This window comes from Phocoena sinus, chromosome 6 (assembly GCF_008692025.1).
Source record: "Phocoena sinus isolate mPhoSin1 chromosome 6, mPhoSin1.pri, whole genome shotgun sequence".
In the NCBI taxonomy this organism is placed as follows: Eukaryota; Metazoa; Chordata; class Mammalia; order Artiodactyla; family Phocoenidae; genus Phocoena; species Phocoena sinus.
This window is the reverse complement of record NC_045768.1, coordinates 476,467-488,466: the sequence shown is the minus strand read 5'-3', so window position 1 is coordinate 488,466 and position 12,000 is coordinate 476,467.

Below are 12,000 nucleotides of genomic sequence, written 5' to 3'. Positions count from 1 at the left end.
GCATAACACAAGGAACTATATTCAATATCCTGTGATAAACCATAATGGAAAAGAATATGAAAGAGAATATATATGTGTGTGTGTGTGTGTGTGTGTGTGTGTGTGTGTGTGTGTGTGTGTGTATATAAATAACTGAGTCACTTTGCTGTGCAGGGAGAAATTAACACAACATTGTAAATCAACTATACTTCAATAAAATTAAAAAAAAAAAAAAGGATGGGGGCTTCCCTGGTGGCCCAGTGGTTAAGAATCTGCCTGCCAACGCAGGGGACACGGGTTCGAGCCCTGGTCCGGGAGGATCCCACATGCCTCGGAGCAACTAAGTCCGCGAGCCACAGCTACTGAGCCCACGTGCCACAGCTACTGAAGCCCATGCGCCTAGAGCCCGTGCTCCACAGCAAGAGAAGCCACCGCAATGAGAAGCCCACACACTGCAACGAAGAGTAGCCCCTGCTCACCACAACTAGAGAAAAGCCTGTACGCAGCAATGAAGACCCAATGCAGTCAAAAAAATAATCAACTAATTTTTAAGAAAAGAAAGGACCATCCTTGCTCTGTGGAACCCTCTGCACCTCTGTATGACTGGCCATATTTGTGAGGGCTCATTTCTGGACATTCTATTGGAATTCTGTCCCCAATTCTGTCTTGATTATGCAGCCATATAGTAAGTCTTTTTTTTTTTTAAAGATGTGGGTTTTTAAAAATAAATTTATTTATTTACTTATTCATTTTTGGCTGCGTTGGGTCTTCATTGCTGCGCACGGACTTTCTCTAGTTGCGGCGAGCGGGGGCCACTCTTCATTGTGGTGCGTGGGCTTCTCTTTGCGGTGGCTTCTCTTGTTGCCGAGCACGGGCTCTAGAGCGCAGGCTCAGTAGTTGTGGTGCACGGCCTTAGTTGCTCTGTGGCATGTGGGATCTTCCCGGACCAGGGCTCAAACCCGTGTCTCCTACATTGGCAGGCGGATTCCTAACCACTGCACCGCCAGGGAAGTCCCCACAGAGTAGACCTTAATATTGTGCAGTACGAGTCCTCCAACTTCAATCTTCTTTTTCAAAATTGTTTTAGCTATTCTAGTTCCTATGCCCTTCCATATAAATTTTATAGTCAGCCCCTCTTTATGTACAAAAAAATTCTCCTGAAACTTTTACTGGCGTTATAGAATCAGCTTGTGGAGAACTGATATCTTTACAATTTTGAGGCTTCCAATCCCTGAACACAATTTCTCTTCTCTCTAGTTAGTGTTTAGGTCTTAAAATTCTTTTCGTCAGCATTTTTCTAGTGTTCAGAACAACGATCCAGTACATGTTTTGTTAGATTTATACCTAGGTATTTCATTTTTGTGGGGAGCTATTGTAAATGGTACTTTTAAAAATTCAGTTTTCAATTGTTCATTGGTGGTAAGTAGATGCAATTGGTCTTTGTGGTTGACCTTGTACCCACCACCGTGCTAAGCCCACCTATTAGCCCCAGGAGCCTGTGTAGATTCCCTGGAGTTTCTGACGCAGACAGTCGTGTGGTCTGTAAACAGGACAGCGGCATCTCCTCCTCTCGTGTGTGCCTCTTCTTCCTTCTCACCTACTGCCCTGGCAAAGACTCCCGGGTGCATGAAGTATGGTGATGACTGCACACCTGAGCCTCGTTCCCAGGCTGAATTGTCGTCCACCATGAAGCACGGTGTTAGTTGTAGGTGTTATGCGATGCCCTTGGTCAGGGTGCGGAAGTTCCCTCTAGTTTGCTAGAGTTTTCATCACGAATGAGCGCTGTATTTTGTCACGTGCTTTGTCTTCATCCTTTAATATGTTCATGTGATGTTTCTTCTTTGGACACTCAGTGTGGTGATATGCACTGACTGATTTTCCTAAATACTGAACCAGCCATACATTCTCAGGATAAGCTTCACTTGGTTGTGGTGCATTGTTTTCTTTATATCTCACTGGATTTTATTTGTTAACACAGTCAGGTCTCATTATTTGTGGATTTTGTATTTGCAATTTTGCTTACCAACCTCAAAATTGTTTTGTAATTCCCAAATCAATACTTGTAGCGCTTCCGTGGTCATCTGTGGACATGAACAGAGCAGCAAAAAGTTTGAATGACTCGATGTGCACGTCCTCAGCTGAGGTTGAGCAAGGCGACACTGCCTTCTTGTTTCAGCTCTTGCTGTAAACAAGCATCCTTTTCACGGTCTGTTTCGTGCCATGTTTTTTGTGCTTTTGTGCTTTCAGGAACCTGAGCCTCTATCTCCCCTGGGGAGCAGTGGTTCCGTGTTGGCTAACTTGGAGTTTGCAGTGACTTCATAGAACAGAACTACTTCAGAGAATAAGAATAATTCTATCTGTTGAGGGTTTTTGCAGCTATGTTCACAAGGGTTTGTTGTTTTCTTTTTAGTGCTGGTTTCAGTACTGGGGTGATGCTGGACTGGTAAACGAGTTGGAAAGTTGTCCTTCCCCTTTTATTTCCTGGAAGGGATTTGTAGACTTTGTATTTCTTCTTTAAATGTTTAGTGTAATTTGCCAGTGAAACTATGAGACTTTCTTTTTCAGAAGATATTTAACTATAGATTTAATTTCTTTAGTAGTAATAGGGCTATTCAGGCTATCTAGTTCATGCTGAGTGAGTTTTGGTAGCTTGTGGCTTTTGAGGACTTGGTCCATGGCACTCCAGCTATTGAATTTATGTCAACAGAGTTACTCAGAGCATTCCTTTCCTATCCTTTTGTGATGTCTGTAGTGACAGACCTCTTTCGTTCCCGATACTGGTAATTTGTGTCTGCACTTTTTTTTTTTTTTTTTTTTTTGCCAGTGTTGCTAGAGGTTTATCAATTTTATTGATCATTCCAAAGAATCAGCTTTTTCACATTTTTTTTCTATTGTTTTTTGGTTTCCACATTCTTTTGATTTTTGCTCTTATATTTATTTCCCTTCTTCTGCATGACTTGGGTCTATATTGCTCATCATTTTCTAATTTCTTGAGATGGAAATTTAGATTATTGACTTGAGACCTTTCTTCTTTTCTAATGTAAGCATTTGTACTATAAATTTCCCTCTAAGCACTGCTTTAGCTGCATCTCTCAAGTTTCTTACATGCTGTATTTTAATTTCATTCAGTTCAAAATATTTTAAGTTTCCCTTAAGACTTCCTCTTTGATCCGTGGATTATTTAGGATTGTGGTGTTTAATTCCCAAGTGATTAAAGATTTTCCTGACATTTTTCTCATATTGATTTCTACTCTAATTCTATTATAGTCAGACAACATGCTTTGTATGTTTTTGATTATCTTAAATTTGCTAAGGTTTGTTTTTTCAGATCAAGCTATGCTTTATTTTGGTGAATGTTCCATCTGCACTTGAGAAGAATATACATTCTGTTGCTGTTGTGTGGAGTGTGCTGTAAATATCATTATGTCCAGTTGGTTGATAGCATTGTTCACTTATTTTATATCCTTGCTGATCTTCTGTCTACTAGTTTTATCTGTTACTGAGAGAGAAGTACTGCTGACTCCAACTGTGGATCCAATTGTGGATTTGTCTATTTCTACTTTCAGTTGTCAATTTTTGCTTCAAAACTTTTTTCTATTAAAGCTCTGTTTTCAGGTGCCTACCTTTAGAATTGCTATGGCTTCTTGAAGAATTGTCCCTTTTTTCAATATGCAATGTCCCTCTTTATCCCTGGTAATTCGCTTTGCTCTAAAGTTTATGTTGTGTGATATTAACAAAACCACTCACTCCTGTCTTCTTTTGATTAGTATTTGAATGGTATATCATCTTTCATCCTTTTACTTTAATCTACTTTATCATTATATTTGAAGTAAGTTTCTTGTAAACAGATTTAGATATTGTGATTTATAATGAGAAATATATATTTGGTCTTCATCTGTCTCTGGTTCTCAGTTCCTAAAACCCTTGCACTTTCCTAGGCTATGAGGGAAATCCATTTACACCTAGTGTAATATGGATAATTTGAATTTGGTAATTCAATTGGTATTTGGCAATTCAATTCAAAACGGTACTTTGAATTTAGGTCTAGCATTTTATTATTTTGGTGTTTTTTTTTCTTCATTCCTCCTTTCCCCTTTCCTGCCTTCTTTTGTGTTATTTGAACATTTTTTTCATATGCCATTAAAATTTTTCTCTTATGATTTTGACTATATCTGTTTTGTATAAAATTTTACTGGTTTTTCTAGGGAATTCAAAATACATACATCACTTTCTACAGTCTGTTTGTAATCAGTATTTACCACTTCAGTTGGAGACCACGTTGGTCTCTTTTCTCCCCACCTTTCACGTTATAGTTGTCTTATACGTCACACTGACATTGAAATCCCCCCTAGACAATGCTGTAAATTTTGCTTTCATTGTGCAACATATTTTAAAGAACTTGAGAGGAGAATAGTCTATGATATGTATCACTTCTGTTGCTCTTCCTTAATCCTGGTGCTCCAAGTTTCCTTCTGGTATCATTAGATTTCTGTCTGAAGAATCTCCCTTAACTGTCCCTTTAGAGCAGGTCTGCTGCCTACAAATTCTCTTAGTTTTCCTTCACCAGCACAGCTCAGCCAATGAAAAGTCACTGTACTTCCAACTCCCAGTTTCCTCCAAAGGGCTCTTTGTTTAGAACAGCCCCTCCCAACTCCTCCTTCTCCTCTATAAAAGAAAGTTCCTCTCCTTTGTTCTCCGAACTTACCTGTGGTACACCACAGATTGTGTACCTTGAATTGCAATTCTTTGCTGTTCTCAAATAAACCATTTTTGCTGGTAATATAACTGATGGTTTCATTGATTTAGGTCAACATTACTTGGTGTCAGAAGAGGGATCCAGAGAAGACCCCTAAGAACTCTAAGGCAGTGAGCCAACAGGTGTGGACTTGCAGAGCCTACTGGTAGCTCACTACTTTCTTGCTGACCCTGGAGTTTGAGGGTTAAGTTTTCTCCAGGGTTCAAACCCCACTCTTTTTGTGTTTTGAGGCTCTCCAGGCTTTATTTGAGATCTGCTTTTTTTGGAAGACTTCATCCTTTCTTTACAGGCTTTGTCCTTTCTGAGAGTACTTGTTTGGCCTGTCTCTTGAAATAAGGCTGTTCCTACTGAAACTGCACTGCTAAGCCTTTGGTCCAATTCCTTTGGAACTGGGTTATTCCTATAGGAACTGTGCTGTTTAAAAATTTATTTCCTTTGCTCTAGAGAAAAAACTCTAAGAAAAGGGATCCCAGCAATCTAAATGTTTTGACAGTGCCCCCTCCACCCCCTTCAACCAGTTTTATGTTTAAAAACTGTGGTCCTTCCTTAGGCACATTTCTTTTTTTGTCTGTTTGTGGTTTTGGGGGTTTTTTTTGGCCGTACCATGTGTGGCTTGTGGGATTTTAGTTCCCTGACCAGTGATTGAACCCAGGCCCTTGGCAGTGAGAGCACAGAGTCCTAACCACTGGACTACCAGAGAATTCCCTCTCATGCACATTTCTAATTAAATGGACCAACTTAACCCAAAGTAATTTATAACACTGATGGTCATTATGGGGAACTTTTAAATTTTCCAAGCTTACTTTTCTTAAAGATGAATTGGACAGCCATGGCTCTAAAAAATTTCAAAACTAAATGGGATTCCTCCCGTTGCGAAGCACAGGCTCTGGACGCACAGGCTCAGCGGCCATGGCTCACGGGCCCAGCCGCTCTGAGGCATGTGGGATCTTCCTGGACCGGGGCACGAACCCATGTCCCCTGCATCAGCAGGCGGACTCCCAACCACTGCGCCACCAGGGAAGCCCAGGATTCCTATTTTGATTGGTATTTTGTGGCTTCTAAACATTATCAAGATTCTGAAATTGCCACTTAGCAAAATACAATTTTTAAATTAACTGAGGCAAACAAACAATTGAAGAAAAAATGGCTTCTGAGGACTCTCCCCCTGGCCCCCATCCCCTGTCTCTGGACAAAGCAGCCCCTGTGCTCAACAGCCCCCCCCACCCCACGCTATCTTCCTCTTTTCTTCTGCCCTCTGCTGTCTCATTCTAATTCTCTCACTGCGCTTCCCTAAACCTCTCCCAACTTCCTCCTCTGAACCTGTTAGAATCTGCCTCTTCATTTATTCTTTAAAATTTTATTTTATATTGGAGCACAGTTGATTAACAATGTTGTGTTAGTTTCAGGTGTACAGCAAAGTGATTCAGTTATACATATATATGTATCTATTCATTTTCAAATTCTTTTCCCATTTAAGTTATTACAGAACATTGAGCAGAGTTCCCTGTGCTATACAGTAGGTCCTCGTTGTTTATCTATTTTAAATATAGCAGTGTGTACATGTCAATCCCAAACTCCCAATCTATCCTTCTCCCCCATCCTTCCCCCCGGTAACCATTAGTTCAGGACCTGCCCCTTTAAACTTAAGTCTTCTGAAGATATTTCCTCCAAAACCACTGCTCTCAAAGGAACCAATGGCCAAACTTCTTTCACGGTCCAAAGACATGCTCCCCAAGACGACAATCTGGAAAAATTGACTAGAAATACATAACAATTGGCCCCAGAAAAGGAAAAACAATATTGGAAATCTAGTGACTGTTGGTTCGATAAAAAGAACTCTAGCTTGGGCCAAATAACAATCCAGGGGCTTCCCTGGTGGCGCAGTGGTTGAGAGTCCGCCTGCCGATGCAGGGGACGCGGGTTCGTGCCCTGGTCCGGGAGGATCCCATGTGCCGCGGAGCGGCTGGGCCCGTGAGCCGTGGCCGCTGGGCCTGCGCATCCGGAGCCTGTGCTCCGCAACGGGAGAGGCCGCAGCGGTGAGAGGCCCACGTACCCCCCAAAAAAAAAAATAAATAAAAAAAATAACAATCCAGCCTCCACCAGAAATTCTAAGGTTCTCACTTCTCACCATTGGACATGCATTAAACCATAGGTCCACTGACAAAATGAGAGCCTTCACGAACCAATATCGGTGGGGAAACATTCATAAGGCTGCAGAAAGTGTCCACCTGGCTTGTCCCACCTGTCTCACCTGTCCAAATACAATCCAGGCAGGGACTTCCCTGGCAGTCTGGTGGTTAGGACTCCGCGTTTCCAATGCAGGGGGTGAGGGTTCGATTCCTGGTTGGGGAGCTAAGATCCCACGTGCCACAGGGTGGGGCCAAAAACACCTCCACGAGAAACAAAACACGATCCAGGGAAACCCGTTCGCACTGCTCCCAGACACTGAACTGCCTCACGGACCACTGGAGGTTCAGCAGATGGATTTCATACAGCTTCCCCACCTCACAGATACGAACATGTTTAGTCATGAGCTGTATGTTTTCTCACTGGACCAGAGTTTTCCCCTGTAGACAGGCCACTGCTTCTTCCAAGGCTAACATTTTGTTAGAAAAGATTATCCTTCCCTGGGTAATCCCTAATCCCCTTCCCTGGGTAGTCCTTCACAGGGACCCGGGAACCCACTTTACTAGTCTGGTACTTCGACTAGTCTGTAGTTTGGCCGGTTTTACACTCTCACTGTCTTACCATCCCCAATCCACAGGGTTACTCGAATGTACTAATCGCACTATTAAAACCCGACTGGCAAAACTTACAGAGACTCTCCAACTACCGTGGCCAAAAGCATTGCCGTTTATCCTTCTAAATCTCAGACCACTCCCTTTGGAACTCATAAACTCTCACCCCAAGACAGTCACCAGACCTCGGATGCATCTGAGACCTGCCTCTTTTCATCCACTGCTGGTAAACGGAGTCATACTTCAACATTATAGAGGCCTGATTGCTTCTGTTGAAAATAATCATGCCCTGGAAGAGCGATCTTTTCACAGCACGCTCCCGGGAGACGAAGAGCTTGAGCATCGCACCTGCAACCCAGAGACTTTGTTGGAAAAGACCCATGAGTAAGGAACCCCCTCACCCTCACTGGAAAGGCCCGAACCAGGCACTGCTAACCCACCCTTGTGCTGTCAAACTCTGAGGAATAGACCCCTGGATTCAGGTGACTCATGCCTGAATGAAGCTGCACACCGACTGGGGACCTGAAAGTAAAGATTTCCCCGGATTGAAGAAGACGACGTCTGACCAGATAGCAGAACCAGGCCTGTTAGGTTTCAAATTCACACTAGTCTCTCTCTTTCATCTGGACTATTAACTGACTCCGGATCCTTATCCAAATTCATGGTCTAAATTTGTAACCTACAGGCTGTATTATTGACAAACATTTAGTTTCAAATGAATAAGTCTTTGATAACCCAACACTGTCAATCAACTATACTTCAATTTTAATAAATAAATAAATAAGTCCTTGAAGTTTTGCTATTTGGGGGAAAATTTATCGGCTACGGCTTCATGTTTATTCCCGCACTGTGCCTTCTCAAAGTGCTTCTTTCTTTCTGTGTTGACTGTTCCCTTGCTGTATTCACTATGCTAAGACACAGACTTTAGATAGGAAATTCCTGAGAGATCTCCCTCCTACCCCTCCTTGTTACTTGAATGTGACCTCAAGAGGTTTCCAATCTGTGCACTCTCCCTTCCACGAGGGACATGGTACCCAGGAAAGGTCCTCCCTGGCAATGATGGACAAAAAGTCACTGAATCCATAAAAAGATCAGTTTTATGTGTGTTGCTGTTGTTGCGGTACACGGGCCTCTCACTGCTGTGGCCTCTCCCGTTGCGGAGAACAGGCTCCGGACGCGCAGGCTCAGCGGCCATGGCTCACGGGCCCAGCCGCTCCGCAGCACGTGGGATCCTCCCGGACCGGGGCACGAACCCGTGTCCCCTGCATCAGCAGGCAGACCCCCAACCACTGCGCCACAGGGGAAGCCCAAAAAACTGATTTTTGATAAGCAATGCTTTCAGAGAAAAATCTTGATCAAAAAGGAGAAATGTGAAAATTAATAAACAGAAACCTTATTTAACAGGAGGCCAGAAGGGGGAGCGCCCACGGCCTACCGTGCAGCCTCAATTGCAGGCCCAACAGGAAGATTACTACTTACTACCCAGCAGGAGAAAGGAAGATTTTCTCCCAGCCCAGCCAATGAGAGACCATCACAGTTCAGCCAATGAAAAGCCACCACGCTGCGAACTCCGTTTCCTCCAACTGACACTTTGTTTAGAACAGCCTCTCCCAACGCCGCCTTCTCCTCCATAAAAGAGTTTCTGCTCCCTTGTTCTCTGCACTTGCTTGTGGTTCACCTTAGACTGCTTGTCCTGAATTCCAGTTCTTCACTGTCCCCAAATAAACCCATATTGCTGGTAAAGTAACTGGCTGTTTTATTATTTTAGATCAACAGCTCATGTGAGCATCTTTACAACAGCTCTACCAAGTCTTTGTCAGATAATTTCAACACCTGTGTCTTCTCATCCTTGGTACCTGCTGGTGGCTTGTACCTGCTGGTCAAGATCTTCATGGTTCTGCAAGTGCCATAGTTCTTCTGGTTTCTAGCATTTTGAAAACCACTCTGTGAGACTGGGGTCTTGCCTCCATCCTATGGAGAATGCTGGGGTTTTAGCTGCACCCCCAGTGGTGGGTCTGGGAATGGGCTGGCCCACTGTTGAGGGCGCTGGTTGGGTGAGGTCCACACAGGCCTGGGAGCAGGTCCAGGGGCTCATAAACACCTTTGCAGGTGGTTTTCCTGACCTTTCCAGGTCCCTAGTTCCCAGCCCCCTCCAGGGTCTCCCTTCCTGGCCCTTGAGCCATGTCCAATGAATACAGCATGTCTAGTCCACGACTGCCTTCCTGGGGTCCCCAGAAAGACCCTGGCCCTGTCTGGGTGACAGCTGCGTGGGGTGGGACCAGCAGGAGGGTGCCTCCACAGTGGCTTTGATGATCTCCCTCCTAATCCTGGTCTCTGGAGATCCCTCCCTGGGAATTCAAGTGCGACTCTCTTCCCCCGACACAGACCTACTAAAGGAGCTGTAGGCACAACGTATCCCTTCCGGACAGTAGGGCAAACAGTGGATCTGAGTTTCATCCTAATGGTGATGGAAGGTTCTAGACAAGGCAGATGTGCCCTGAGTCTGTCCTCCCCAGGGTGGGGTCTGTCCCTCTAGGGCACACATCCAGGGCAGGGGGTAACGGGGGGTGGCTGTTTGGGGTTGAGGGGGTGAGCCTGGCCACGTAGGCTGGGGCGTGCACACTGCAAGGCTTGGAGAGAGCAGCGCAGGTAGACAGGGCAGGCCGGGGCCACCTCTGTCCACGTTGTCACCAGGAGGTGAGGACTGGACATCAGACATCATAAAGGCGTGTGTGTCACAGTGGGTGAACGGAACACACCTCATCACTGTGAGCTTGACCTCATCAGTTTAAACAGAGTATTCGGGCCTCTTGCAGGCCCAACCATACTTCTCCCTCAACAAGCCTTTTAAACAATCTGCCTCTTCCAGGATAGCTGTCCACATGATCTGGCCTTGCCCCAGTTAATGGCATGAACTGTGGGACACGGACATCCACGCAGAAGGCCCCAGTGGGAGGTGCTGGTTCAGTGTTTACCAGTTATATTTTAAGAGCTATTGCCAGACTGTTTTCCAATAAGGCTATGGCAATTCACATGATCTCCTCCCCACACAGTCACCAGCACAGGGTGACTCATACCCTTTAAATTTTTGCCAAACAGGCAGCAAGCACATCTTTCCCTTCACTGGCTTTTCATCGGCCACTTGATTTTCTCCTCTGAGTTGTCAGTTCAGCCCTTTACTCACTTTTCTCTGCTGGCTTTTGTCTCTTTCTGGTCAATACATTAAAACTCCTCGCATGCTAAGGACCTTAACCCTTTTCCTCGCACACTAGTTGCCAATACTCCTCCCCCAGCCCTCGCTGGCTGCTGCCCCGGTTTCCCAGCTGGCTGGGTGTGCGGGGAAGGCCACAGAGACCTGAGCTTGCCCCGCCCCCACCCAGCCTGCCTCCGGGTCTGCCACCCCTCCCCTCGGTTTTGTTCTTTTCCCAAAACACCTTCCTCATTTGTACTGGGCTTCATGTCTTTTCTCCAACACGCTGGTTGGTGGTTATGGGGTGTGAGGGAAGGAACCTTGTGAACCAGATGCAAGACCTCAAGCCTCCCACGGGCGGACCTCACCAGCCCTTACCCACAGCAGCTGACCCAGAAGACTGTGGGGCAAGCCCACTTGCTTCCGCAGCCCCAGTCCCTCGACTACACAGGGTCCCCGGTCAGAGTCTGGGGGAGGGGCAGGAGCACGCGACAAAGCTTCAGGCAGTCCCGGGGTCAGGCCTGCAGGTCACACGGTAACCGTGCCTTCGAAGCACACGGTGAGAGCAGATGGGTCACGCCGGGAGCTATGCTCGTGGCCTGCGTGGGCTTTCTTCCGGACGTGAGTTCTCCTGGCAGCACCCCCTGATGCCAGGCTGCCAGCCTCCAGGCCCCCAGAACCCCAGGCCTCCCAGCCTTCACCCATGCCATCCCCTGGCAGCCCCCCGCCCTCCCCAGCCCTTGGTGGCCCTGGATGCACCCATCTGGCACCTGCTGATCTGCCCACAGGCACCTGGACCAGGAGCCACCAGGGTAGCCAAGCCTGGCTGGACCCCAAAGCACCTTGGCCACTGGAGGGGAGGGTGGTGGCAATGGGCACATCTGGGGATGACTAAGGCTAGTGATGGCCAGCTGGTCCTGTGGTCACCACCTAGCCTCCCCCTGTGGCCACACTGCTGACCACATGCAGAGAATGGCCTGAGGGAAGGAATGGCCCTCCGCTCTGTGCCCGGGAGTGGGGCAGAGGCTACAGGAGGAGGGTGTCTCTGCCCTCATCTCCCGACCTCAACTGGTCCTCTGCAGGACCACATCCTGCAGCCGTGTCAAGGACTTGCTCTTTTCCCAGACACTTCCCCGGAGCCCTGGGAGCCCCATCCCCAGACCTCTCGCAGAGTGTGCCCTTGGCAGGGCAGGCCTAGCGGCTCCAGCCCCCTTGCTCCAGGCCAGGATGTGCAGGCGGCCACCACAGCAACAACCTCAGACCAGCGGGCCCAGAATCTTCTGGGCCCAGGGAGGCAGTGGACGGTGGGTGCTGAGAGAGGAGACCCACGCGGCAGC